Here is a 26874-nt window from a genome sequence, read left to right as displayed (position 1 = left end):
ATGCACTTAGAACGTGTAACCTTTTATAGTTGCTTGACTATACCAGCCTCAGCCCAACTGGCAAGATTTATCACCCACAAGAATAGTCTTGACTATAAACATTTACCATTTGTTTCCTATACACCCAACCTAAATCACAGACTGTAGGTTGCATTTACGGTCACCTAGAGATTAAAATCAGATTAAAATAATAAAATTAATTCTGATTTTTGGTCTGTATCAATTTAGGCAATCACAATTATTATTAATGGAAGGAAGAATTATATAAAACACCTTGGGTTAATGGAGCCAGAAGGAGGGGGGGGGGGAGAAAATATATAAATAATTAGTCATGGTTCCTCTTCCTGATCATGAACTAGTAGCTTCGTCTGGAGGAGGGCAGTGGATGAGGATAAAAATCAAACTCAGCAAAGGTTTAGCACAGTGGGCTAAACAGCTGGCCTGTAAAGCAGAACAAAGCCGGCAGCCTGGGTTTAATTCCCGCACCAGCCTCCCTGAACAGGCGCTGGAATGTGGCAACTAGAGGCTTTTCACAGTAACTTCATTGACGCCTACTTGTGACAATAAGCGATTTTCATTTCATTTTATGGTTGAATAATGTGGCTACGTCGACTGACCAGATCCCCACGTAAAAAATTGTGACTTAAATGAATCTTCTAGAACAGTTAAACCCCAGTAGAAACCACTCGCTCCTCAAGAGCAAGGTGATGGTGAAAAACTGGGCAGATAGAGAATGTGGGCCGAAGGGCCTGTACTGCGCTGTATTGTTCTGTGTTCTGTGTAGGTAACTAATCAAATAGTATATATCGACATGTTAGGACACTTGGTGGGTGGAGATTTCAAAACCTCTTCATTTTAGCACAGTTTGGAAGTACAGTTGCATTAGCTCGGTCGTGACATTTCCACTTCTAATACGTGAAACAAATGTAAGCTGCAACATCTTGGACAGCACCCCAAAGAATCTGCAGAAGCCAGTCGCGATTACTTACCTCCCTACATTGTGATAAAAAGGCAAGTGCACAACTTGTAGTGTGGCCACACTGCATTTAAGGCATAGATGAGAATACCATCAGGATATTGCGGAAAGCCTGTGCAGTGTGTGCTCGCCAACCATCACGTTGTATAAAGCCTTGCCTCCTTGAACTAAAATCGAACTAACCACTACTGCCAAACTGCAGTGGTGGATGGGTGACTTTGTTGTGTGTGAATGATGCATATCATTTGTAGAATAAAAATAAACCACCAGGTGGGTGAGGTCTTTCTTAAATCAAAAAAACGATCTTTTCTTTAGAGACCGACCAACCTGATGTTTATTTTCAGCATTTTCCATACATATTGCAGATTTCAAGCGTGTGTGTTTTTCTTCCTCTTCATTTCTAACATATCACATTCCTTGTTTGGCATTCTCCACATACTATCATATGAAGTAGTGGAAACATAAGGAGAATGGGAGATCTGCCAAAAGGTACCGTGCATGGCAGCCAAATCTACTTGAATGCGAAGGTAGTTTCTTATGGCAGCCTCACATGCGTTACCCAGTGAAACTGAGAGATAGCCAGGAAGTAGTCTTGGAACATGCCAGACTTCTTTCTGCATGGTGATTGCGTTGAGAAATACATTCCATTATCTGCTTGGCCAACCATTGCTTCAAGATAAACGTTCCTATTACAGGGCAGAGGGTTGGCATAGACTAGAGAACCAAGTCATTCCCAAGACTGCGGAAAGTCATTCTTTGCGAAAGATGTAATATTTAAAGGATCTAAGAACATCTATGTTCTTGGAGTAGAAACGGACAGCAGGGTGGGCATAGAGAAGTAAAAGCAAAACAATATATAACTACCTACGCATTGTTTGCCAGTGAATAAAACAATTTCTTGCCTCAGCTAAAACTAGGAAGCAACCTAAGAAAATAAGAACTAAAACCAAGTTCTGAGAACACAGTGTTTCAATGTCAGATCAAATGCAGCCAATAATCGAAGCAAAACTAATGCACGGAAGAGACTCAAACTTTCATAAGAGGTTTGAACAGCACTAGCTTCTTGGAGTGAGGGCTCTCAATAGATGGACCAGGTGCTCCCATTAAAGACAGCACTCAGTTATATAAATAACTTAGTTTACAGACAACTAAATGTTTTAATTCAGCATTCCAGCTCACTAAATGTCTGGATCATCCACGGTCTTAAGCATGATCTACTTGAACCTAAATTGCTCAGCTGTACTATTCTTAAACATTATTTCGCAGGGTGTGGCTATGCCAGTATTTGTCTATCCATAATTACCTTGCCGCCTCCTTTAACTGCTGCAGTCTGTGTGGTGTAGTTATGTCCTGCTGTTCATAGAATCATGGAATCCTAACACTGCAGGAGGAGGTCATTTGGCACATCAAGTCTCCTCCCACCCTCCGAAAGAGCAGTCTACCTAGGACCACTCCCCTGCCCTATCCCTGTAACCCTGCACATCGATCATGGCCAATCCACCTAACCTGCACACCTTTGGGACTGTGGGAGGAAACTGGAGCACCCGGAGGAAACCCATGCAGAGACCGGGAAAAATGCAACTCCACAAGACAGTGAACCGAAGCTGGAATTGAACCTGGGTCCCTGGCGCTGTGAGGCAGCAGTGCTAACCACTGTGCCACCGTGTTGCTCTCGGGAGGAAGTTCCAGGATTTTGACCCAGTGAAAGAATGGTGATACAGTTTCAAGCCAGGATGGTGTGGGGCTTGCAGGTGATGGTGTCCCCATGCTTCTGCTGCCCTTGTCCTTCTAGGTGGTAGAGGATGTGCGTTTGGAAGGTGCTGATGAAGGAGCCTTTGAGTTGTTACAGTGCATCTTGTAGATGTTACACACGGTTGCCACTGTGTGTTAGTGGGGGAGTGGATTTTGAAGATGGTGGGTAGGATGCCAATGAAGCACGCTTTGTCATGGGTGGTGTGGAGTTTAAGTGTTGTTGGAGTTTTACTCATCCAGGCAAGGGGAGGTTATTCCATCATACTCCTGACTTATGCCTCGTAGATGGTGGACAAGTCAGGTGGTGAGTTACTCGCCACACAATTTCCAGCTCTGAACTGTTTGCATAGTCACTGTATTTATATGGCTGGTCCAGTTCAGTTTCTGGCCAATAGTGACCCCCGGATGTTGAATGTCAAGGAGAGATGTTTGGATTCTTTCTTGAGAGAAGGACATTGCCTGCCACTTTTGTGACAAATGTTACTTGCCACTTATCAGCCCAAACCAGAATGTTGTCCAAGTTTTGCTGCATATGGGCAAGGACTGCTTCAGTATCTGTGGAATCACAAATGGTGCTGAATCCTATTTAACGATACCACATTTTTAATGATTAGATTCTCACTGATAAGCGAGATGCAGCTCCTAAATTTGTGTCAAATGCTAGATGCAGTCACATGGACAGAACAAAGAACAGTACAGCACAGGAACAGGCCCTTTCGACCCTCCAAGCCTGCGTCGGCCATGCTGCCCGTCTAACCTAAAACCTTCAACACTTCTGGGGTCTGTATCCCTCTATTCATGTATTTATCAAGATGCCCCTTAAACATCTGCTTGCACCACCTCCTCTGCCGAGTTCGGGCATCCACTACACTCTAACAAAAATCTTCCCTCCCACATCTCCTCTAAACTTTGCCCCTCATACCTTAAACCGATGTACCTTTAATTGACTCTTACACCCTGGGAAAAAACCTCTGACTATCCACTCTTTTCATGCCCTTCATAATTCTATCAGGTCATCCCCCAATCTCCGTCGTTCCAGTGAGAACAACTGAGTTTATCCAACCTCTCCTCATAGCTAATGCCCTCCATACCAGGCAACATCCTGGTAAACCTCTTCTGTACCCTCTCCAAAGCTGCCACATCCTGCTGGTAATCTGGCAACAGAATTGAACACTATATTCTAAGAACTAGCCCAATGTTTAAAATGACACAAATGCCAAAAAAAAAAACACAAATAAAAACTTGTTGATTCAACTGTCACAGGCTCCTATGCATTGACAATATTTTCCTAGGCCTATCTAAGCACCGCCATACTTAACAGATTGCGTCTCAACAAAGGGAATAAGAGGTCAAGACGGTCTTAAAGTAGCAAAAGATATCCATATACGGTTATCACGACACTGAGGCACACTCACAGAAGGCAAGGAATCTATTTGCACAACAGCCTCTAATGGGCTACGAGTAATGACAATTGAACAATATAAAGGGGTGCGAGCAATGCAAGGAGGCTGTTTTTCTAAAACTAGGTCAAAAACAAATTATAATGAAAAACCATTGAAGCTGTGGAGAACTAAATTGGATACAACCAAGGGCCTAACTTGCAAAATTTACACAATTTACATAAATGAGTTGTGGAAGTCTAAATTAACCAATATTAACTCTTACGCCAACATCAAAGTGATGCTGAAAATCCTCCAGATTAACCAGCACTTCACACAAGATAGGAATACACAACTATTTTTTTTCACTTTGTGCTATAATTACCATTCATAGACATGCTCTATAAATTCATCAAGGTATCCAACTCCGTGAACAGGAGTTTCGAAATTAGATATAATCCTTCAATATGAAATGAAAGTCGCCATAGTCCCGGAGGACCATAGGCTGCTCTCCCCTTTTGAGGGGGAGAGCTGACTGGTGGTGATTTAACCGTAGGTCACCACACCTCAGGCAAGGGACAAGGTTGAGAAATCAGGGCGTTTAACCTCAGGCAGTACAAGAATTGAACCTGCGCTGTTAGCATCCCTCCACATCACGAACCAGTCGTCCAGCCAACTGAGCTAACCGATCCCCCAGCATGCAGGCTGATTAATGGAATATTTCTAAATTAACAGGTAATAAATATTGCATTACTGGGTACAGCAATACCTCGGATTCTGGGCACCACACCTTAGAAAGGATTTATTGGCCTAGGAGGGAGTGCAGCCTCAGGAGAGATTACACAAACCCGGGTCGTATTCCCTGGAATTTAGAAGGATAGAAGGATAGGGCAAGATTTGATTTAGGTTTTCAAGATATGTGGGAATTAGAATGTGCAGATTAGGAGAAACTAATTGTGCAAGTAGGGGAGTCACAGTATCAAAGATGTGGGGGTAGATCTTTCAGGAATAAAATTAGGAAACGGTTCTTCATGCAAGTGTGGCAGAAACTTAAAACTCCCTCGCAAAAGCAATTGATGATTGATCAATTGTTATTTTTATAACTCTGATTCATCCAAACATAGTCCTTCTAGCCTGTTCTGCCATTCCGTGAGAATCATGGCTGATCTGCAGGCTCACTCCATATATCTGCATTTGCAACAAAGTAAGGGTGCATCTTTGGAATACAAGAGCCTGCAGCAGCTCAACTGCAAACTCAGTAAGTAAACCTTTCTCCGTTCTTGTCAATTTTACCGATAACTGCTTTTAATGGTTGACCCTTCTTCAAAACGGCTCCCACTTCTCAACACCATCAACTGAAATAAAGTCCCAGATCATCAAGGATGTGCCAAGGGGATGCAGCCTGAAAGGTTACAGTCAGGTCAAGGGAATGGGGGGCATGCAGTACTCAGTCTGCATCTGTAAAATAGTTACACTGTAGTTAAAAGTGCTTTTTTTCCTTCTAACTCTTTCATAGTAAAACTGGCAGAACCATCCCAAATTAGCAATGTAATCACTCCCAGTGCAGCGCAATCGTCCAGAGGAAGATAGCGCTTCTGGACAATTGCCAGGTAAACCTTTATTTACCTGGAAACTTCGGAGAGGGATTTCCCACCGCACCCCCCAACTCTGGAGAGCCAGGAGGTTATAGTCCAATACATAATCTGCACCAGTCATTAGGAAACACCAATCACCACTGAGGAACCAGGAGAGGAGGGGGAGGCTTGACAGAATTTTGTCCATTACATAGTTACCATACACATTCTTTTAACTGCAATATTAATTGGGTTCTGCACTATAAAGAATGTGATGTGCAATCACCGAATGTAAACCAGTCTGGCATTTCTGTCCCTTGGCACTTAAGAGCAGTCAATAAATGGTGCACTGTGACTAGTTTGAAAGAATGTGGTCAAGTGTGTCATGATATGCAGACATGCAGATAATGATATACAGACAGGCAGCTAATGAACACAGAGAACAGGACATGACCCATTAGCAGGCAGGACACTCAAGGGTGGTATCTCACTGTAAAAGGCACGAGGCACTCACACTCCGCCTCTTTCCACTGATGAACATCTACAGTGAGAGTCAGGCTGTATTTACAGTATCACACCTCCAGCACGTGGCTAAGAGCTAGTCTGGTTCAGTCAGACAGAGTCGAACTGTGCTAACTGTGCTACTGGCCCAATAAATCAGATTGAACGAACTTCAAGGTCTGGAGTATCTTTTGGATAAAGCTGCATCCAGTTGCAGCCTGTGTTATCCCAGAGTACATAACACGACATGCTACCAGGAGACTGCTTAATCTAGATGGTTTACCTCAGTCTGTTCCGTGACGACCAGCGAATGTATCCCGGCACCATGGAGAAGATTCAGGCTCCTCAGCAGCTCAGGACCTCCGGAAATCTCAGTGCCAACTGGCGGACATTCAAGCAAAAGTTTCTGCTGTACATTGAAGCTTCAGACCTCGTGGGTGCGTCTGATGCAAGGAAGCTCGCACTTTTCCTCTCAACAGCGGGTGATCAAGCCATTGAACATTTCAACTCTTTTCACTTCACCAAAGGCCAGGACAAGACAAAGTTTCAGACCATCCTAGACAAGTGTGACAGTCACTGTGAAGTGGACACCAATGAAATCTTCCGAGCGCTACATATTCAAACAGCGTCTACAAGGTCAACTCCTTCTTAACTAACCTCTGCCTGCTAGTGCTGTCTTGCAACTTTGGTGATGTTGCTGATTCCATGATCAGAGACCAAATCGTTTTTAGAGTTCATTCTGAGCCTCTGAGAGAGTATCGACTGAAAATCAAGCATATGACCCTGCCAGTCGTGATTGAAACATGCACAGTGCATGAGCACGCCAAGAATCGCTATGCCCAGTACAAATTGGCTGAAAACACAGAGAACTGTGCTACTGGTTCAATAAATCAGATTGAACTAACTTCAAGATCTGCAGTATCTTTTGGTTAAAGCTGCATCCAATTGCAGCCTGTGTTATCCCAGAGTACAAAGTGCTCAGGCAATAGGAAGCAAAAGGGGAAGGTGGTTTACAGGGTGATGTTGGTATAATCCCAGCAGCTGTTTAGCTTGTTTTACTGAATTCTATTACAAGGTTGTACATTTGATGGTTTTTGTGGGGGTGAAGGAGGAAATAGTTTGTATACAGATAGGGGGAAAACTATGAAATACACAAGGCAATTTATGGGAGCTAACAAAATAATTGTCATTTCAAGTGCACATGTTTTATAAACAACAAAACTGAGACAATACTAAAATTTAGCTTTATTGATTTTATATGCCAATGCAGATCAAGTCTCTTTTAATAGAGCATGAGAAACTTTGGTAATTATATCATTTTATTAAAATCAGTACAGTGGCTGAGAAGTTGGACAAGCAAACAAGAGGTCATGCTTCACATCAAATCATGGCAAATAAAATTGAATTCTATAAACCTGGTAAATTTGTGGCATAGTATCAAATGACCATGAAAGCAGCTGAATTGATGATAGGGCTTGTGTGTGAGTCTAGCCTCACAGTGGGTGACTGGTAATACTCTCAGAGGATAATAAGATGCTGAAAGACAGATAGGAGACACAAGCTATTTGTCAATCTGTACATGCTATTGTCAGTGTCACCTACCTCCCAAGAACATGTTTTATGTTAAAGTGTTAAATTGCGACTCCTGCCCGCATTCTAGTTTCACAATTTTAAACAGCGGTCTTAAAATCTATTTTTTCCTTCTGTGTCCTCCAACCATCCCAAATCTTAGTATATTGAATTAGTGATAGATTTTATCATAGTATTCCTTCTTTCCGATTTATGTGACTTCAGACCTTTTAAGCTCATGCAAGTGAAGGACTGGATGTGTGAAAAGCACTGGTAATGTCTTCTCATTTTAAAAGCTGGTCACCAGAGAGGCGTGTGGGATGTTACACAATTTACATTAATTAGCAGCTTTGGCAAAGATAAACATCCAAATTGTTGTGAAAGAGAGTCAGCATGCGATCAGCCTGGTAAAAAATATAGCAGAGGAGTGTTGGAAGAGGGTTTTTGCAGTACATCATAAAGGTATGATTGCTTAAGGCTCTATCACCAATGACAGAATGCAGAGTTGGAGACATAAAGACCATATATACGGCAGCTGGCAAGTGCAAACAGGTATAGACATGTATAGAAGGTTCAAGGTACAGTAGAGAAAGGCCATGAAGGTATTTATAAATGAGCGCAAGTATTCTGAAGTCAATTTGTTGGTGATTGAGGGGTCTGGAAAGACAAAGACAATGGGGAGCTGTGTAAATAGTATAGGATTAGCGCGGCTCGGTGGCATAGTGGTTAGCACTGCTGCCTCACAGCTCCAGGGACCCGGGTTCAATTCCAGCCTCAAGTGACTGTGCGGAGTTTGCACTTTCGCCCCATGTCTGCGTGGGTTTCCTCCCACAGTCCAAAGATGTGCAGGTTAGGTGGATTGGCCATGCTGAATTGCTCCATTGTGTCCAAAAGATTAGGTGGGGTTACTGGGATGGGGGGGAAGCCCTCCCCATCTCTGATCTTCTCCAGCCTCACAGCTCTCTGCACTTCTCTAATTGTACCACTTTTGGTTGAGGTGCCTTCAGCTACTGAGCTCTGAAATTCCCTCCTTAAACTTCTTTCTTCCTTTGAGATAACTCTTAAAATTCAACTGACAAAACGTTTTGTTATCGCCCCTACCAGCTCCTTATGTGACTCATCAAATTGATTGATTGAGCTTCTTAGAAGAGCCCTGGGATGTTTAATACATTAAAAGCGATATGCACAAATTGTCATCGCAGTTTATTCTGGCGAGACCATTGGTCACAATCTCATGTGTCTGCATTGTTCCTAGTTCCCTTTATATTCCTGTTCTTCAATCTGTTATCTAGATGTTTCTTAAATGCTGCCATGGCCTTTACTGCAATCACTAATTTTGGTCTTGCATTACAAAACCTTCCAACACCAATTGTTTTGCTACTTTCTATTGCACATGTAATCCTACAACTACAAGCCTCTGTCTTAATTCTCTTAACCGCTGACACTTTTTTGTCTGTTTCATCAAATTATCAATATCCCTAGTCCTCAAAAGACTTTGTGCTCCGCATATTTCAGTCGTTATCCGCAAATTTGGACACAAATCCTTCTAGCTATATATATCTAAATAACTGAAGTACAAAGTGAACAAAATTGCCCCAGAGCAAAGCCTTGTCTCTACTCATTTCCAACCTGTGAAAAATTGCCCTCAATTTCCCTCTAACCATCTTTATCTGAACTGAACATATTACTCCAAGCGTGGTCTCATGGAGCACTGCGACAACCATGCACACTGAAAAATAATATTGCTCTTATAATGCTCGACTGATTGCTCTTATAATGCTCGACTGATTGTTTGCAATACAGTTCTTGACACTGAACATAAAAGTTAGTAGGTCACTCGCCATTGCCTCCCAGTTAGGAAAAATCATTTTCCCCACAGCAAATTGACTTGCTCCTATGGACAGATTATGGTTAGCTTGCTAAAAGTAGTAAAAAAAGTGTTTCCTGCTAACCTCGATATACTTTGTTCTGTTTCAGCCGGAACCTTGACATACTTGTTCTGTTTCAGCCGGTTGTGTCTGAAACAGGACAAGTTCATTTTCTGTTACACCCCCAACACACTTACTTAATTCACTCATCCTCTCCAGATGCTGATTGCAACAGAACGGACAGCACTAAACACTAAAACAGCAACGTTGCCTCAAAGAACAAAGAAAAGTACAGCACAGGAACAGGCCCTTCGGACCCCGAATTAGTGAATTCAATAATTTGATGGAACTCAGTGAGAAAGAATGCTGAAGCATCCAGAATTAATGACTAATACAATTTTATGCGCCCCCGGCAATATGCACGTGAGCCACATTCAACATGAATATCTCACACAAAAAAAGCTAGAATATAAAGGTTTCTCAAATTGGTTTCCTCCAGATTTCTGGAGAAAGTCAACATGCCCAGGCACATGTCCAGTGTAGCACAAGCCATGCCTGCAGGTGTGTAGAACCGCTCTTGTGATTTGGAGAAAACTGGAAAAGCCCAGTGATTGCAACAGAATGTGGGTTTATTAAAGCAACCGAAAATGCTGGAAACACTCAGCGGGTCAGGCAGCACTGTGTGAAGACAAAAACTAAGTTAATATTTCAAATCAAAGACCTTTCTATCAGAACTGAAATGCACATCAAATCTAATTGCACTAGAATCACACTGCACCAGTTGAGCCGCAATGCAAAACAAATAAATCAAAACTTGTTGGAATGAACATTGACTGTTTTTCACTCTTCTAATGTCAGGTTGGGTCCTGACAGTGAATTCAAACAGCATTTATATATTTATATATATATATATATATATATATATATAATATGCAGGGTCAGTCTCAAGTGAACACCTCAAGGGGATTTCGACATGGAAGCTCGAGACAAGGCTGAGGTGCTAGATGACTACTTTGACTGTCTTTACCCAGGAATAAGGTGCTGCCCCAGTCACAGTGAAAGCAGTGCTAGTGGTGACACTGGGTGGACTTAAAAATTAGTAAAACATACCTTTAAATTGAGGGGAGCTAGATATAAGACATATGTCAGAGGTAGGTTCTTTACTCAGAGAGTAGTAAGGGCGCGGAATGCCCTGCCTGCAACAGTAGTGGACTCGCCAACACTAAGGACATTCAAATGGTCATTGGATAGACATATGGACAATAAGGGAATAGTGTAGATGGGCTTTAGAGTGGTTTCACATGTCGGCGCAACATCGAGGGCCGAAGGGCCTGTACTGCGCTGTAATGTTCTATGTTCTAAAAAGGAGCTGTTGGATAGGCTGGCTGTGCCTAAAGTTGATAAGTCTCCAGGTCGGATGAGATGTACCCAAAGATGTGGAGGGAATTAAGGGTGGAAATTGCAGAGGTACTAACTATAATCTTCCAATCTTCCTTAGATGAAGGGCTGGAGAATTGCAAATGTTACTATAGGGCACTCAAGTCAGTTTTGCTCCGGTGGCGAGAAAGAATTTAGAAGCAATCTTGGACAAAATCAACAGTCACTGGAACAAATGTGAATTAAAGAAAGCCAGCACAAATTTGTTAAGACCAAATAGTGTTTAATTAACTTACTTAGGTATTTTGAGGAGGTAACAGAAATGGTTGATGAGAGTTATGCAGTTGATGTAGCATACATGGACTTCCAAATAGACTTTGATAATGTGCCACATAACAGACTTTTCAGCAAAGGTTAAGCCCACGAAATGAAAGGAACAGCGACAACATGGATACGAAGTTGGCAGAATGACAGGAATCAGTAGTGGTGTACAGCTGTTTTATGGACTGAAGGAAGTTATTTGGTGAGGGGTTCCCAAGGGGTTGGTGTTATAGCCGCTGGTTTTCTTGATCTCTAGCAATGACCTTGATTTATAGAACATAGAACAGATTTGGGTGCACATGGCACAATTTCAAAACTTGGAAATTACACAAAACTTGAAAGTACCGTGACCGTGAAGGGGGACAATGATCGACTGCAAAGTGGACTCACGACAGGCTGGTGGAATGGTCGGAGAAGTGGCAGATGAGTTTTAATGCAGACAGATGTAAAGTGACTCATTTTAGTGGGAAGAATGAGGAAAGGCAATAAAAAAAATATACAATTCTAAAAGGGGTGTAGGAGCGGAGAGACCTGGGGACATGTGTGCACAAATAATTGGAGGAGGCAAGTTGAAAAAGTGATTAGTTAAGCATACAGCATCCTGGGCTTTTTATATACAAGTGCATAGAGTACAAAAACAATCAAGTTGTTACAAACCTGCATAAGAAATTGGCTCAGCCTCAATTAAAGTGCAGAGTCCACTTTTGGCTTTCATTCTTCCAAGGGGGATGTGAACGGATTGGATTAGGTGCAGGGAAGATTCACATGAATGGATCAAGGGATGAGGAACTTCATCTGCATCCCATTAGGATAGATAATGGAATGCGAGAGGCCTCAAGAGGCCAGTTAAAAGACAAAGTCCTCGCCCATCTCAAAAACCCGAGGGTGGACGTAGCCTTCACACGAGAGATGCACGCAAGAGAGAAGGACCGACTGTAGGTGTCAAGAGCATCCAGAGCCCTTCACAGGGAAAGGGGCGGACACCCTGCCTTCGCCTCTCTAATCGTTGGTGGAAGTCACATGTCAGCAGTGCCACCCAGCGCCTCAGAATGGCTCTCAGGGCAGCACGGTGGCCTAGTGGTTAGCACTGGGACTGCGGCGCTGAGGACCCGGGTTTGAATCCCGGCCCTGGGTCACTGTCCGTGTGGAGTTTACACATTCTCCCCGTGTCTCCGTGGGTTTCACCCCCACAACCCAAAGATGTGCCGGTTAGGTGGATTGGCCACGCTAAATTGCCCCTTAATTGGAAAAAATAAATTGAGTACTCTAAATTTATTTTAAAATTAAAAAAAAAAATAATGGCTCTCCAATCTGGCTGATTTCCTGAAGCTAGATAAATTTCTCAATCAGGGGATCAGAGGAGAGATTCCAACCAACCTTAGAGGACTGTTGGTAACCAGCAACTGGGGCGGTGGGGGGGGGATGGCTTGCTGTGGAGAAGGGAAGTACACGCATGACACAGTGGATAGATGGGGAGGAAGGTCCTACGCCTTAATGTGTGGGAGGGACACAGACCCCTCCCACATGTAAAGATCTGGGGAAGCAGAACATCCTATTCATCCTCCAAAATCAACAGTTCAACATGACTCTACCTGTCATAATTAATGTAAATAAAATGTTCTCTGTGTAACCACGTACATGAGGGCACGGCATCCCGGCGGCACGGCATCACGGTGGAGGGCGGCACTGCAGAACTGTGGTTAGCATTGTTGCTTCGCAGCTCCAGGGTCCTAGGTTCGATTCCTAGCTTGGGTCACTGTCTGTGCAGAGTCTGCACATTCTTCCTGTGTGGGTTTACTCCGGATGCTCCTGTTTCTTCCCACAGTCCAAAGATGTGCAGGTTAGGTGGATTGGGCATGCTAAATTGCCCCTTACTTCCAAAAAGGTTAGGTGGGGTTATTGGGTTAAGGGGATAGGGTGGAGGTGTGGGCTTAAGTAGGGCACTCTTTCCAAGGATTGGTGCAGACTCGATGGGCCGAATGACTTCCTTCTGCACTGTAAATTCTATGATTATAAATAAGGAAATGTGATTATGAAGATTACGGTCACAGACGACCTGATGTTGATGTAGTTGCTGTTCTTGCTATGTCTTTTTACTTGTTCTTTTTTTTTTTTAAACTTGTGTTGTGTAAATTTTGTGAAGTGTTAAAATTCCAAGAAAAATACTTTTCAATAAAATATAAAAGTCTGTTTAGAGAAGTACTAAAATTCTGACGCTCTGCATATCTTGCGCCAATAACCTCGCATCATCTACTAACATAACCATGTCATTAGTATTGCTTGGTACAGCTACGTCCCAACCCCATGTGCAAAAAAACCACTTACTAAATTCAGAAAGACAATCTACATAAGCCAGAAGATCACAAAGCTAAATCAGCAAAAGACTGGGGTTACACGATCTCACCCAGGGCAGCAGATGTGATTATGCAATTGGCTTCAAAGTTCCAGAGCGAGGAAAAAGCAGATAAAACCTATCCCAATGTCTTAACAAATGACCATGACTGGAAAGCTGTATATGTGGAAATGAAACAAGGTTAGCAGCTGTGGTGCCTCCCAGCACAATGAAGGTGCTGGCCAATATCGCATGAAGAATGACCACTTTGCGCAAGGTGCAAGAGGCCACCAAATTCCTCTCGAACCAAGCCCTACCTTAAATTGCAAGGGAAAGATAATGCTGGTTAGATTTACTAATCTGAATGATATATGCTTAGCACAACCATTGTGTGCCATCAGACCAAATTTTAAGAATGCCCAGCATTTCCCCGAAATTCTTAGGCACTTTTGAAAGCAATCCGCAACTGCAAAGTGCACTGTCTAAACATTTAAAATGGAATTTGAGACAGCAGCTCTCCACAAGCATGCATAGACACATGCAGAGTCTCTGCTGAGCAGTGCGACTCAAGCTTGAGTCAGAGTAGACAGGTTCATGCTCGACCTAAACCCAGACTGCACTCTTACAGTGCATGCAAAAAGTAAAATTGATATACAAGTGTTCCTAGGCTATTAGAAAGTTAATTTCCTATGGCTTTAAAAAAAAGTTACAGGTTTTATTTTTCCGAACAAATTTGAATATAGCACATTCTTACTGGTTGGATATTTATGTAGACTGAATACATCTGTGGACCAGATCTTTCAAAGTATCCTCACTGCATAAGTGTAGCCACCTGAGTTGGCCACTTCCCGACTTAAAATGGAGAACCGCAAAGGCTGAAGGGAAATTCAGCCAACACAGGCAAAGACTAGCAAATACAGAAATCATGTATATTGGAACCTGTAAGAAACCAGACAGCACGGAAACCAGCAGCCATCTGCATAGTAATGCAGCAGCAATCTGCATAGTAATGAGCGATTCCAGGGCACAATGGCAACAGTTAAGGTGAATAAAGCCAAGCCAGACTCCTCGGCGCTAGCAGGAGCCAAGACAAAGGAAGGTCAACGGACAGTTAGGGACCGCCCAGCGATCAGGGAACCGCTCCAGCATTGGAGAAATCGATCCAAGTGATCAGAATGCAGACCAATCAGTTGGAACCAGGTACGGGGTCCGCTCCGAAGGGCGGGAAGCCCCTGGGGACTATAAAGTAAAGCCCCCAAGTTCAAATCGTCCTTCTTTGGCAGGGTCACTCAGCAGCTCAAACCAACCCTTGACAGTGGCCTGCCTTGCTGCCGCCAACCAAGTAAGTCTCAAGTCAACGCTCGCTACGAGATAGGCGCTCCTAGCTACCAGTCCATACCAGCTTTTAAATCCTGCAGACTCAGGACCTGAACGAAATGCCATTTGTTCCCCTGACCTGGTGGGTCAGTCCGAAGCTAAGGATAGGCCTTTTAGTGATAGGAATAGCCTAGAAAGTAGAGTTTATGCATGGGTAGTGATTTACGGTGTATAATAAATGTGCTTTGATTTGAATCTTACTAATTGGTGTGTTGAGTTATTGATCATTACTTGAACTTGAACCTCGCGGAGGTATCATAAAGGTACCTGGCGACTCTACAGCAAAGGTTAAACAAACAGAGCAAATTACGATTTAAGAGCCAACCAAAAGTTAGCAACAATAAGGCATAATGGCACAGAGGCAAAAAGCAAGAGGAGACTCTCATCATTTATGTATAGAAAATATGTCATAGGCATTAAAAATAATATACTATGGACAACACGGTGGCACAGTGGTTAGCATTGCTGCCTCATGGTGCCGAGGTCCCAGGTTCGATCGCGGCTCTGGGTCACTGTCCGTGTGGAGTTTGCACATTCTCCCCGTGTTTCGCCCCCACAACCCAAAAGGTGTGCAAGGTAGATGAATTGCCAATGCTAAATTTCCCCTTAATTGGAAAAAAGAATTAGGAATTGGGTACACTAAATTTTTTAAAATATATATATATACTACATAGTGGAAGGGTGCATTTCTGCAACTCTTCAATCTCCTATTTTTTTTTAAAAATCGCTGTTGAGACTTTAGGAAATACACAGACAAAACAATTAAGCATGTCCACATTTAATCTGCAGTGAGAACAGTACAAGAGGAATGTGATAAAATGTTGGTTCTATCGTGTTATGAAAGCTGCCATCTTGCAGTTATGCGAAAATTTCAACCAAAACTCGGACAAAACAGCTTTTGAGAAATTTTTGCATAAACAGGTTTCTATCTACAAGTCATACCAAAAAACCTGCATCCGTCTTCTCAATATATTTGCATGACTTTTTAAATAACACGTATTTGCTGTAGTGTTAAAATATTAGGGGACAATCCAATGCCGAGGAACAAACTTACATTTATAAATAGAACTTTCATGAGATCTCAAAAGGCAACCAACTTATTTTTGAAGTGTATTCTCTGCTGTAATGTAATTAAACATGGCAGCTAATTAGCAAACAGCACAGCTATCGAACAGCAACACATAAATCAAATCATTTTTGATTGTTGAGGAATAAAGCCCCAATTGTTTCTTCAAATCATGCCACGGATTCTTCACATCCACCCAAAAAGGCAGATGAGGGCCCAGTTTAATGGTTTGTCCATAGAAAATACATGTAGACAGTGCAGCACACCCTCAATATTGTACTGCAAGGTCCATCTGGATTACATGCTCAAGTCCCTGCAGAGGAGCTCAAAGCCATGAATTCCCAACTCAAAGACAAAAGTGCTATAGAACCATAGAGAAATGTCAACACAGAATAGGGCCATTCGGCCCATTTTGTCAATGCTGACCCAAAGACACCCAGGTGCCCTTTCTAATCCCATCTTCCTGCACATGGCCATGGCCCTGCAGTTTACAGCACTTAAGGTACAGATCCAGGTACTTAAAAAAAAAAAAGAGTTTAGGGTCCCTGCCTCCACCACCAACTCAGGCAGCGAATTCCTTACACCCACCACTCGTTGTGTAAAACGATTTTTCCTCATGGCCCCTCTAATCATTCTGCCACTTAGCTTGAATCTATGACCTGGTTCTTGAACTCTTTGTCTACTCTATCTCTACCTCTCACAATTTTGTGTACCTCACTCATGTCACCCCTCCGCCTTCTCTATTCCAAGGGGAAAAAAAGCCTCTGCAATCTCTAAACCAAAGTTAACTTAACATATTTCCCAGTTAGTCAGTCATAGGGGCTGGTTTAGCACAGGGCTAAATCGCTGGCTTTGAAAGCAGACCCAGGCAGGCCAGCAGCACGGTTCAATTCCCGTATCAGCCTCCCCGAACAGGCGCCGGAATGTGGCGACTAGGGGCTTTTCACAGTAACTTCATTTGAAGCCTACTTGTGACAATGAGCGATTTTCATTTCATTTCATTTTAGAGAGAATTTCATATCATATCTCTGGTTTTGGATTCACAAAGCACTATAAACAGAATGTGTGAGCCCCAAAAAGGGAAATGCCCACTAAAATTTGGTCTATAACCATGAGAACATTTATCACAATAGCCTGTTTTACCACCAAAATGTTTTCATTTTATGTATAAACTACAGAATTGAGGAAAATACCATGGATTGCCGAATGCAACATTTACCCAAACGCTGGCCTGACATGATGAAGCATGTCAAGTGTCAAATGTGGCATTGGGCCTGCCTATTGCTTAAATATTATATCCAATGGTTTTCCAAGTAACACAAGTAATATGTTTTGGAGCTTTATCAATTTACTGACTTTGTTTATAAATAGTACTATAACAAAATTAAGGTATTGAGTGAGATCATGAGGTCATGAAGTCATGCTATCAGATAGGTGGTTGCCATCACCAAGGTGGTGGGGGGGCGTGGTTTAATTGGTTAATTTAAACTTTCTGCCACTGGTTACTGTATAGTCACCAGGGTAGATCCATAGAGTCCCTACAGAATCCATAGAATCCCTAACAGTGCAGAAGGAGGCCATTCAGCCCATCAAGCCTGCACCGACCCTTTGAAAGAGTCCCAACCTAGGCGCACTCGCCGCCATATCCCCACAACCCCAAAACCCCACCTAACCTGCACACTTAATTTCTGCACAGTAGGTTAAAGGAAATTTAACAGTGAACAATCAGTTATGCGCAAGAGAAAAGGGGTCATTAAAAACCATGGGCGGATTTCTCCTTTCGCGGGACTAGGTCCCCACGCCGGCGGGAAAACCGGCGCAAACCACTCTGGCATCAACAGCCCCCGAAAGTGCGGAATTCTCCGCACTTTCGGGGGCTAGGTGGACGCTGGAGGGGTTTGGCACCACTCCAGCCGGCGGCGGGTTGCCGGAGGGGTTGGCGCCGTGCCAGCCAGCACCGAAGGAACTGTGCGAGTTAGCACCAAAGGGCCAACGTGATCTCGCGCATGCGCGGAACCGCCTGTGTGGTTCTGTGCACGCGCAGACCGGCCGGCACATTCTGCCGCATGCGCAGGGGGTTGTCTTCACCACCTTGGCTATGGCGGAGCCCTACAGGGGCCGGCGCGGAAGGAAGGAGTGTCCCCACGGCACAAGCCCGCCTGCTGATCGGTGGGCCCCAATCGCCGGCCAGGCTACGTAGGCTTCCCCCCGCCCCGGGTCTGATCCACCCCCGAGGACTGCCCCAGCCGACATACCTGCCAGGTCCCGCCGTGTGGGATCATGTCTAATCCACGCCGGTGGGACTGGCCAGAAACGGACAGCCGCTCAGCCCACCGGGGCCCGGAGAATTGCCAGGGCCAATGGCCCCCGACCGGCGTAGTGAACCCCGCCCCTGCCCGAAAGCCGGAGTATACGGCATCCGGCGTCGGGGCAGCGAGGCGGGATTCGCACCGCCCCCTGGGGATTCTCCGACAAAGCGGGGGGGGGGGGGGGGGGGGGGGGGGGCGGGGGTTGGAGAATCCCGCTGCATATCTCCAAGTTGAGCAACATAGCTTCTCGTACAAGTACCTCCTTGATCAAGAAGCATGGGTCATGTAATGACTGGCAATTACAAGCAATAAAACCACAATCAGTTCTGTCAGGGGCACAAGTGGAATAGGGACTACATTCCACACAACACAATCAACTTTGGTTTAGACATAACATTAATGTCTTGGTGTTGGAAATTCATGGCTTTGAACTCCACTGGAGGGACTTCAGCATGTGGACCTTCCAGGTCGACCTTCCAGTACAGTATTGAGGGAGTGCTGCACTGACAGAGGTGTTGTCTTATGGATGAAATGTCAAACTGGACCCTTATCTGCCTTTACTTAATAAATAATTATTAAATTACAAATTAAGGTATTGCTGCAGGAGTTTATCCTCAGGTGGATATAAAAGAATCCCGTGGCATGGCCTCAACATTATATTTGCCTCGTCTGTGAGGTTAGGCAAAACCTTAAAAATACAATCCTAATATAACTCTTCACTTGATGCTTGGTAATGTCATTACGCAACAAAATGTTTACTCAATATAATGGCTAAAAAACAAATCTGATTTGTTTAAACATGTCTAAATTTACTATTCTTAATGGTTTTGCCAGAGAAAACGTCAATTTATCAATCAGGGTTGATAAAGCACAACACAGCAAGTATTTTGCACTCTATGAAAGCAAATGTGTCTGACCACTGGTTGGAAATAACAGATATTAAACAAAACATTTTCAATGATGGTAGTTGAGGGATGGATGTTGGCCAAAACACAAGAACTTCCCCAAATTCTTCAAAAAAATGGCACATAATATTTTACCAAATTCAAGTACAACAATGAACTCTCAGCTTATTATCTCAGCCAAAGTATTTATTTACACCCCTCTGAATCCTAACACTACACCACATGATGTTTGCTATATTCAGGAAATTAACACTCATGAGTGGGCTGCCAAAAGCTATGCCTAAAAAAATTACCAAAAATATATCTACAAATAAAAATATCACTTTTTGCAACTGCACAAGAAAAACTCAAATGGTTTTTCCCTTCAATAGAACAATAATTTTCACAATTTGCATTAACCTTTGCAAAGGAAAATAAATGACATGCGCGTTGGTCTGCAGATCTCGACATTAATAATGTACTTTTGACAAAGGTAGTTATTTTCTTAATAACATTTCTTTCAGTTCAAATTACTTCACAGACAAAAGGCCATTCGTTCACCCAGCCAATGAATGGTCTTTCATGATTCCCACAAAAAAGCCAGTAAAATGGGTTTTCAGAAAGGTGAAAAGAAAAGCAACAGACACAGATTGAGAGTTAAAGACTGCCATTCCCAGCATCTCAGCCTTTTTTCTCTGCCTCTAGTATAGTTCAAATCCCCCATCAATTGACGTGACAGATTTGGTCAGAGGGTCATTGTAAAACAGGGAAAGTCAATGGGGAGGTCAGGCCAAAGAATCAATATATTTTGGATTGATTTAAGTCAATTCAGTTTACTCCAGTATACATGATGAAAAATGGCAACATAAGTTACTATATCAGTGGATCAAAGTCACAACAGAGCAGCTAGCTGAACGTATTATCTTGTCTGCCAGATGAAAATAACTGGGTAGGTGGTGGAGGGAGGAGCGCTTGATTGAAGTGCAAAGCATCAAGGGTTGTCTCACCTCCAATCACCCTGTACAACTCAATCCAACAGATAAAATCTTCCCCTCAAACCAAACTGTGCTACAAACCTAAAGGTAACTCGGAGGGGACAGAAAGCAGCATTTCTAAAACAACTGAAACAATAAAAGATACACAAAGTGTTTGTACAGAATAGGAAATGCACGGTATGCTTCTCTATTGGATATTAGCAGCTATCATTCTAAGATATCACAATATCTACAGATCGTATTGCTCTATTAAATGATAGCTATTAAGGACAACTATCCATCCAGTGCTGGCAGGCAAGCAAACTGATGAAGAGGATTAGGATTTCAGCAACTTTGCAGTTCCTCTTAATGTCATCAATGCACAATGTATTTGAAGCAAACAGCAAGTGGAGGCAAGAGTTAGAATGCAAAATACATTCCTGCCATTTTTTCCCCACTATAGTGAATAAATGGACAGATTATAATTTGATTTAAAATAGAATTATTTCAGTACAACTAGTGCATAAGCACAGAATTTGAAGTATCGTTCATTACTGTAATGCACCAACACTTCATGCTCAATGTTTTTTTTTTAAATTTAGAGTACCCAATTAATTTTTTCCAATTAAGGGACAATTTAGCGTGTTCAATCCACCTACCTTGCACATCTTTGGGTTGTGGGGGCGAAACCCACGCAAACACGGGGAGAATGTGCAAACTCCACACTGACAGTGACCCAGAGCTGGGAGACTGCAGTGCTACCACTGCGCCACCGTGCTGCCCTCCATGTTCAATGTTTACTTGCAAATTGTGTGTACGCGGACAAGTTTAAAAAGACTTTGCGACAATAGGTAGTCAAGCTGTTAATGTATTAGTCTTGATGCTGTTTTCCTATACACTATAAATAATAAGCAATGCATTAATCTGTCTCAACCATGACATTGCTGTTGCAAGCTCCACTATACCTTTCAATCTGTGAACTGAGGGAGATAAAACACACAAAGGTAAGCTTTCAAAAGAAAAAACTATGAGGCAGTGTAAGTAGCCCCAACAAAGACTATAAGGTTAGCATGCAGATGGTAGTCAGGAATTATTTTGTTTATGTCAAGCAAGATGACTCACTTACTTAAAAGGAAAGCACAGTATGTTTCTCTTTGGTATTAAGCAAGAACAAGTCATACTGATTGGAATAAGCAAATCTGTTTGTAAGTATTTCTCTGTACATTCGAACACTAGAACAGTCTCAATGCATCATATCTGGCCTCATCTCACCAAATGTTTGCTCAGGCTTAAAGAATACAAATATGATCACAAGTAAATACTACTGTTACATTCTTGGGTCACTATTATATAATCAGCTATTGGGCAGTACAAGCACATCCCAAAGAGGCAGCTCAACCATTTACCAAGTGACTGGTGATGCTGTACCCAAATTAATATTTATCAAAAAGATCTTAAACACGAGATGGTCACGTTCCACAAACTAATCCTAGAAAAAGGCAGTCTTTAACTTCTGCATCCGAAGTGCAGAATTGAACAACATTTTCCGTTTTAGCGAACTTGGTCAAAGGGGCAGCACGGTAGCATTGTGGATAGCACAATTGCTTCACAGCTCCAGGGTCCCAGGTTCGATTCTGGCTTGGGTCACTGTCTGTGCGGAGTCGGCACATCCTCCCCGTGTCTGCGTGGGTTTCCTCTGGGTGCTCCGGTTTCCTCCCACAGTCCAAAGATGTGCAGGTTAGGTGGATTGGCCATGATAAATTGCCCTTAGTGTCCAAAATTGCTCTTAGTGTTGGTTGGGGTTACTGGGTTATGGGGATAGGGTGGAGGTGTTGACCTTGGGTAGGGTGCTCCTTCTAAGAGCCGGTGCAGACTCGACGGGCCGAATGGCCTACTTCTGCACTGTAAATTCTATGAAAACTATCTCATTTAGGATCATGACAGTGGATCTATTGTACGTTTCAGGTAAAGTCATGCATGCAGCCATCAGCATTTCAACCCATGCATCAGCCTGCCAACATTTCACAAGAAGAATGTACTACTGGAATCAAATATTGGCACCATCTAAAAGTAGGATTGGAGCCGTTGGATTGTGACTGGAGAAAGTCAGAACCAAATATCTTCTCCTGCTGGATGCACACCAACCTGAGGAAGAAAAGTTTTGATAGCCTTGGTTTGTTTGAGAGTACAAATCCAAGGAAGTTATGATAAACATTTTATGATGAGCAGTTGCAGCTAGAGTAGTTCATCTATTTCTGCGAACCACACTTTAAAAAGGAAGTCTCGACTCTGAAAAGGGAGCATAGACGATTTACCAGAGTAATACGAGGGAATTCAGTTGTCTGGAGAGACCAGAAAAGCTTGGATTGTTCTCAGAGCAAAGGAATAGGGGGAAATTTAATAGAGATGATCAAATTAGAATAGATGTGTCTCCACCGGCAGGAAGGTCAGCGAACAAGAGAACACAGATTAAAGATGCATAACAAAAAAGCCAGGAGAGATGTGGAGAATTTTGTTGTTTTTTTTAAACTCAGCAGGTTTGATGGGGTGGAACCATTTTCTTTTTTTTTTTAATATGTTTATTCAAAGTTTTTCCAACAAAAAATTTCAACCAGTTAAACCCCCCCACCCCCGTAACAGAAAAGAAAAAGAAAAAAAGAGCAGAACAGAACATAAACATATCAATCAAACATAATACAGAACAGTACAAAACTTGTATAATGGGTTTCTCCTGCACATATTAACCCTCCCGAATGCTTTTACAAATACCACCTGGGAAAAAAAACCTCCCCCACCCGCCCAAATATCCCCCCCCTCCCCCCCGAAAGAAATACCCCCTCCCCTCCCCCCCCTCCCTGGTTGCTGCTGCTGACCGAGCTCCTTCTAGCGCTCCGCGAGATAGTCTAGGAACGGTTGCCACCGCCTGAAGAACCCCTGTACAGACCCTCTCAAGGCAAACTTTACCCTCTCCAGCTTAATGAACCCTGCCATGTCATTTATCCAGGCTTCCACACTGGGAGGGTTTTGCGTCCTTCCATAATAGCAAGATCCTCCGCCGGGCTAACAGGGACGCAAAGGCCAGAATACCGGCCTCTTTCGCCTCCTGCACTCCCGGCTCGTCCGCCACCCCAAATAATGCCAGCCCCCAACTTGGTTTGACCTGGACTTTCACCACCTTGGACATAGTCCTCGCGAAACCCGTCCAGAACCCATCCAGTGCCGGGCACGACCAAAACATGTGGACGTGATTCGCCAGGCTTCCCGAGCACCTCCCACATCTGTCCTCCACCCAAAAGAACCTACTCGGCCTCGCCCCTGTCATATGCGCTCTGTGAATAACCTTAAAGTGTATCAGGCTGAGCCTGGCACATGAGGAAGAGGAATTGAGCCTACTCAGGGCATCCGCCCACAGACCCTCTTCAATCTCCTCCCCCAACTCCTCCTCCCACTTGCCCTTCAGCTCCTCTACCAAAGCCTCCCCCCTCTTCTTTAATCTCCTGATATATCGCCGAAACCTTGCCTTCGCCGTCCCATACACCCGAAATCACCCTGTCCTGAATCCGCTGTGCCGGGAGCGACGGAAATTCCCTCACTTGCCGCCTCACAAACGCCCTCACTTGCATATACCTGAACGCATTTCCCGGGGGTAACCTGAACTTCTTCTCCAGCGCCCCTAGGCTCGCAAACGTCCCGTCTATAAACAGGTCCCCCATCCTTTTGATCCCTGCCCGATGCCAGCTCCGAAACCCCCCATCCATCCTCCCTGGGACGAGCCGATGGTTCTCCCGGATCGGGGACCACACCGAGGCTCCATCTCACCCCTATGTCGTCTCCACTGCCCCAGGTCTTTAGCGTTGCCGCATTACCGGACTCGTAGTGTACCTTGTCGGCGAGAGCGGCAGCGGTGCCGTCACCAGCGCACTCAGGCTCGTTCCTTTGCAGGACGCCACCTCCAACCTCTTCCATGCAGCCCCCTCTCCCTCCATCACCCACTTACGGATCTCATCGCCACGTTGGCTGCCCAATAATAGTCACCCAGATTCGGCAACGCCAGCCCTCCCTGTCCCTACTACGCTCCAGAAACCCCCTCCTTACCCTCGGGGTCTTGTTTGCCCACACAAAACCCATGATGCTCCTACCTACCCGCTTAGAAGAGGCCTTGGTAATTATAATAGGAAGGCAGTGGAACACAAAAAGAAACCTCGGGAGGAGCATCATTTTAATTGACTGTACCCTGCCCGCTAGCAAGAGTGGCAACACATCCCATCTTTTGAAGTCCTCCTCCATCTGCTCCACCAGCCGCGTCAAATTAAGTTTGTGCAGGGCCCCCCAGCTCCTTGCTACCTGGATCCCCAAGTACCGAAAGCTCCTTTCTGCCCTCCTCAACAGTAGGTCGTCTATCCCTCTTCCCTGGTCCCCTGGATTCACCACAAAGAGCTCACTTTTCCCTACATTGAGCTTATAGCCCGAGAAGTCCCCAAACTCCCTTAGGATCCGCATGACCTCCACCATCCCCTCCACTGGATCTGCCACGTACAGCAACATGTCGTCCGCATACATCGACACCCGATGCTCCTCTCCCCCTCGGACCACCCCCCTCCATTTCCTGGACTCCCTTAATGTCATGGCCAAAGGCACAATTGCTAATGCAAACAACAGGGGGGACAGGGGACACCCCTGCCTCATCCCTCGATACAGCCGAAAATACTCCGACCTCCGCCGATTCGTAGCCACACTCGCCACCGGAGCTCTATATAGCTTAATCCACCTGAAAAACCCTTCCCCAAACCCAAACCTCCGCAACACTTCCCAGAGATACTCCCACTCCACCCGGATAAAGACTTCTCCGCGTCCATAGATGCCACTATCTCCGCCTCTCCCACCACCGATGGCATCATAATCACGTTTAGGAGCCTCCACACATTGGTGTTCAGCTGCCTGCCCTTTACAAATCCCGTCTGGTCCTCATGAATCACCCCCGGGACACAGTCCTCAATTCTCGTAGCCAGCACTTCTGCCAGCAACTTAGCGTCCACATTGAAATGAAAATGAAAATGAAATGAAAATCGCTTGTGACAAGTAGGCTTCAAATGAAGTTACTGTGAAAAGCCCCTAGTCGCCACATTCCGGCGCCTGTTCGGGGAGGCTGTTACGGGAATTGAACCGTGCTGCTGGCCTGCCTTGGTCTGCTTTCAAAGCCAGCGATTTAGCCCTGTGCTTGAGGAGCGAGATCGGTCTCTACGACCCACATTGCAGTGGGTCCTTGTCCCTCTTCAGGATCAGAGAGATCAGCGCCCCGGACATTGTCGGGGGCAGGGTCCCCCCCCCCCCCCCCCCCCCCCCTTGCCTCATTGAAAATCCTCACTAGCAACGGGGCTAATACTTCCTGTAAAACTCAACCGGGAACCCATCTGGCCCCAGGGCCTTCCCCGCCTGCATGCTCCCCAGTCCTTTAACCAGCTCCTCCAACCCAATTGGCGCCCCCAAACCAGCCACCTCTTGCTCCTCCACCCTCGGGAACCTCAGTTGATCTAGAAATCGTCGCATCCCCTCTTACCCCGCTGGGGGCTGAGATCTGTACAGCTCCTCATAAAAGTCCTTAAATGCCTCATTTACTTTCACCGCACTCCGCACCGTAGTTCCCTTGACTCCACCTATCTCCCTCGCTGCCATCCTCTTACGGAGCTGATGTGCCAGCATCCGGCTCGCCTTCTCTCCATATTCGTACATCACCCCCTGTGCTTTCCTCCACTGTGCCTCTGCCTTCCCTGTGGTCAACAGGTCGAATTCCGTCTGGAGACTTCGCCGCTCCCCAAGTAGTCCCTCCTCGGGGGCCTCAGTATATCTCCTGTCTACCCTTAGGATCTCCCCCACTAACCTCTCCCTTTCCCTGCCCTCTCTCTTCTCCCTGTGAGCCCTGATGGAGATTAACTCTCCCCTGACCACTGCCTTCAGCGCCTCCCATACTTCCCCCACCTGCACCTCTCCATTGTCGTTGGCCTCCAAATGCCTTTCACTGCACCCCCGCACCCTCCCGCACACCTCCTCATCCGCCAGTAATCCCACATCCAGACGCCACAGCGGGCGTTGGTCCCTCTCCTCTCCTAACTCCAGCTCCACCCAGTGCGGGGCGTGGTCTGAGATGGCTATGGCCGAGTATTCCGTTCCCTCCACTTTCGGGATCAGCGCCCTACTCAAAACAAAAAAATCTATCCGGGAGTAGGCTCTGTGTACGTGAGAAAAAAAAGAAAATTCTCTGGCCAGGGGCCTAGCAAATCTCCATGGATCTACTCCCCCCATCTGGTCCATAAACCCCCTAAGCACCTTGGCCGCAGATGGCCTCTTCCCCGTCCTAGATCTGGAGCGATCTAATGCTGGGTCCAACACCGTGTTAAAATCCCCCCCATTATCAAGCTTCCTGCCTCCAGATCCGGAATCCGTCCCAACATACGCTTCATAAATCCAGCATCATCCCAGTTCGGGGCGTATACGTTTACCAATACCACCCACACCCGCTGCTGCCTACCGTTCACCATCACGTAGCGACCTCCATTGTCCACTACAATATTCTTGGCCTCAAACGACACCCGCTTCCCCATCAGTATTGCCACCCCT

The 26874-nt window shown here is 44.8% G+C and overlaps 1 protein-coding gene across 7 annotated transcripts in view; it reads right to left on the bottom strand.

Annotated features, from left to right (window-relative positions):
- chd9 (chromodomain helicase DNA binding protein 9) overlaps positions 1–26874 on the bottom strand; it is a 306991-nt gene that overhangs the window by 245984 nt on the left and 34133 nt on the right. The window contains exon 2 of one of the 7 annotated variants that reach the window (XM_072518240.1): positions 6466–6738. The exons of the other annotated variants lie outside the window; for them this stretch is intronic. The gene's annotated coding sequence lies outside the window, so the exon portion shown is untranslated. The remainder of the gene's footprint in view (positions 1–6465; positions 6739–26874) is intronic. 7 annotated transcript variants of the gene reach the window in all.

This window comes from Scyliorhinus torazame, chromosome 10, assembly GCF_047496885.1.
Source record: "Scyliorhinus torazame isolate Kashiwa2021f chromosome 10, sScyTor2.1, whole genome shotgun sequence".
In the NCBI taxonomy this organism is placed as follows: Eukaryota; Metazoa; Chordata; class Chondrichthyes; order Carcharhiniformes; family Scyliorhinidae; genus Scyliorhinus; species Scyliorhinus torazame.
Note: the sequence above shows the minus strand (reverse complement) of the source record. Positions and strands in the feature narration are given on the sequence as shown.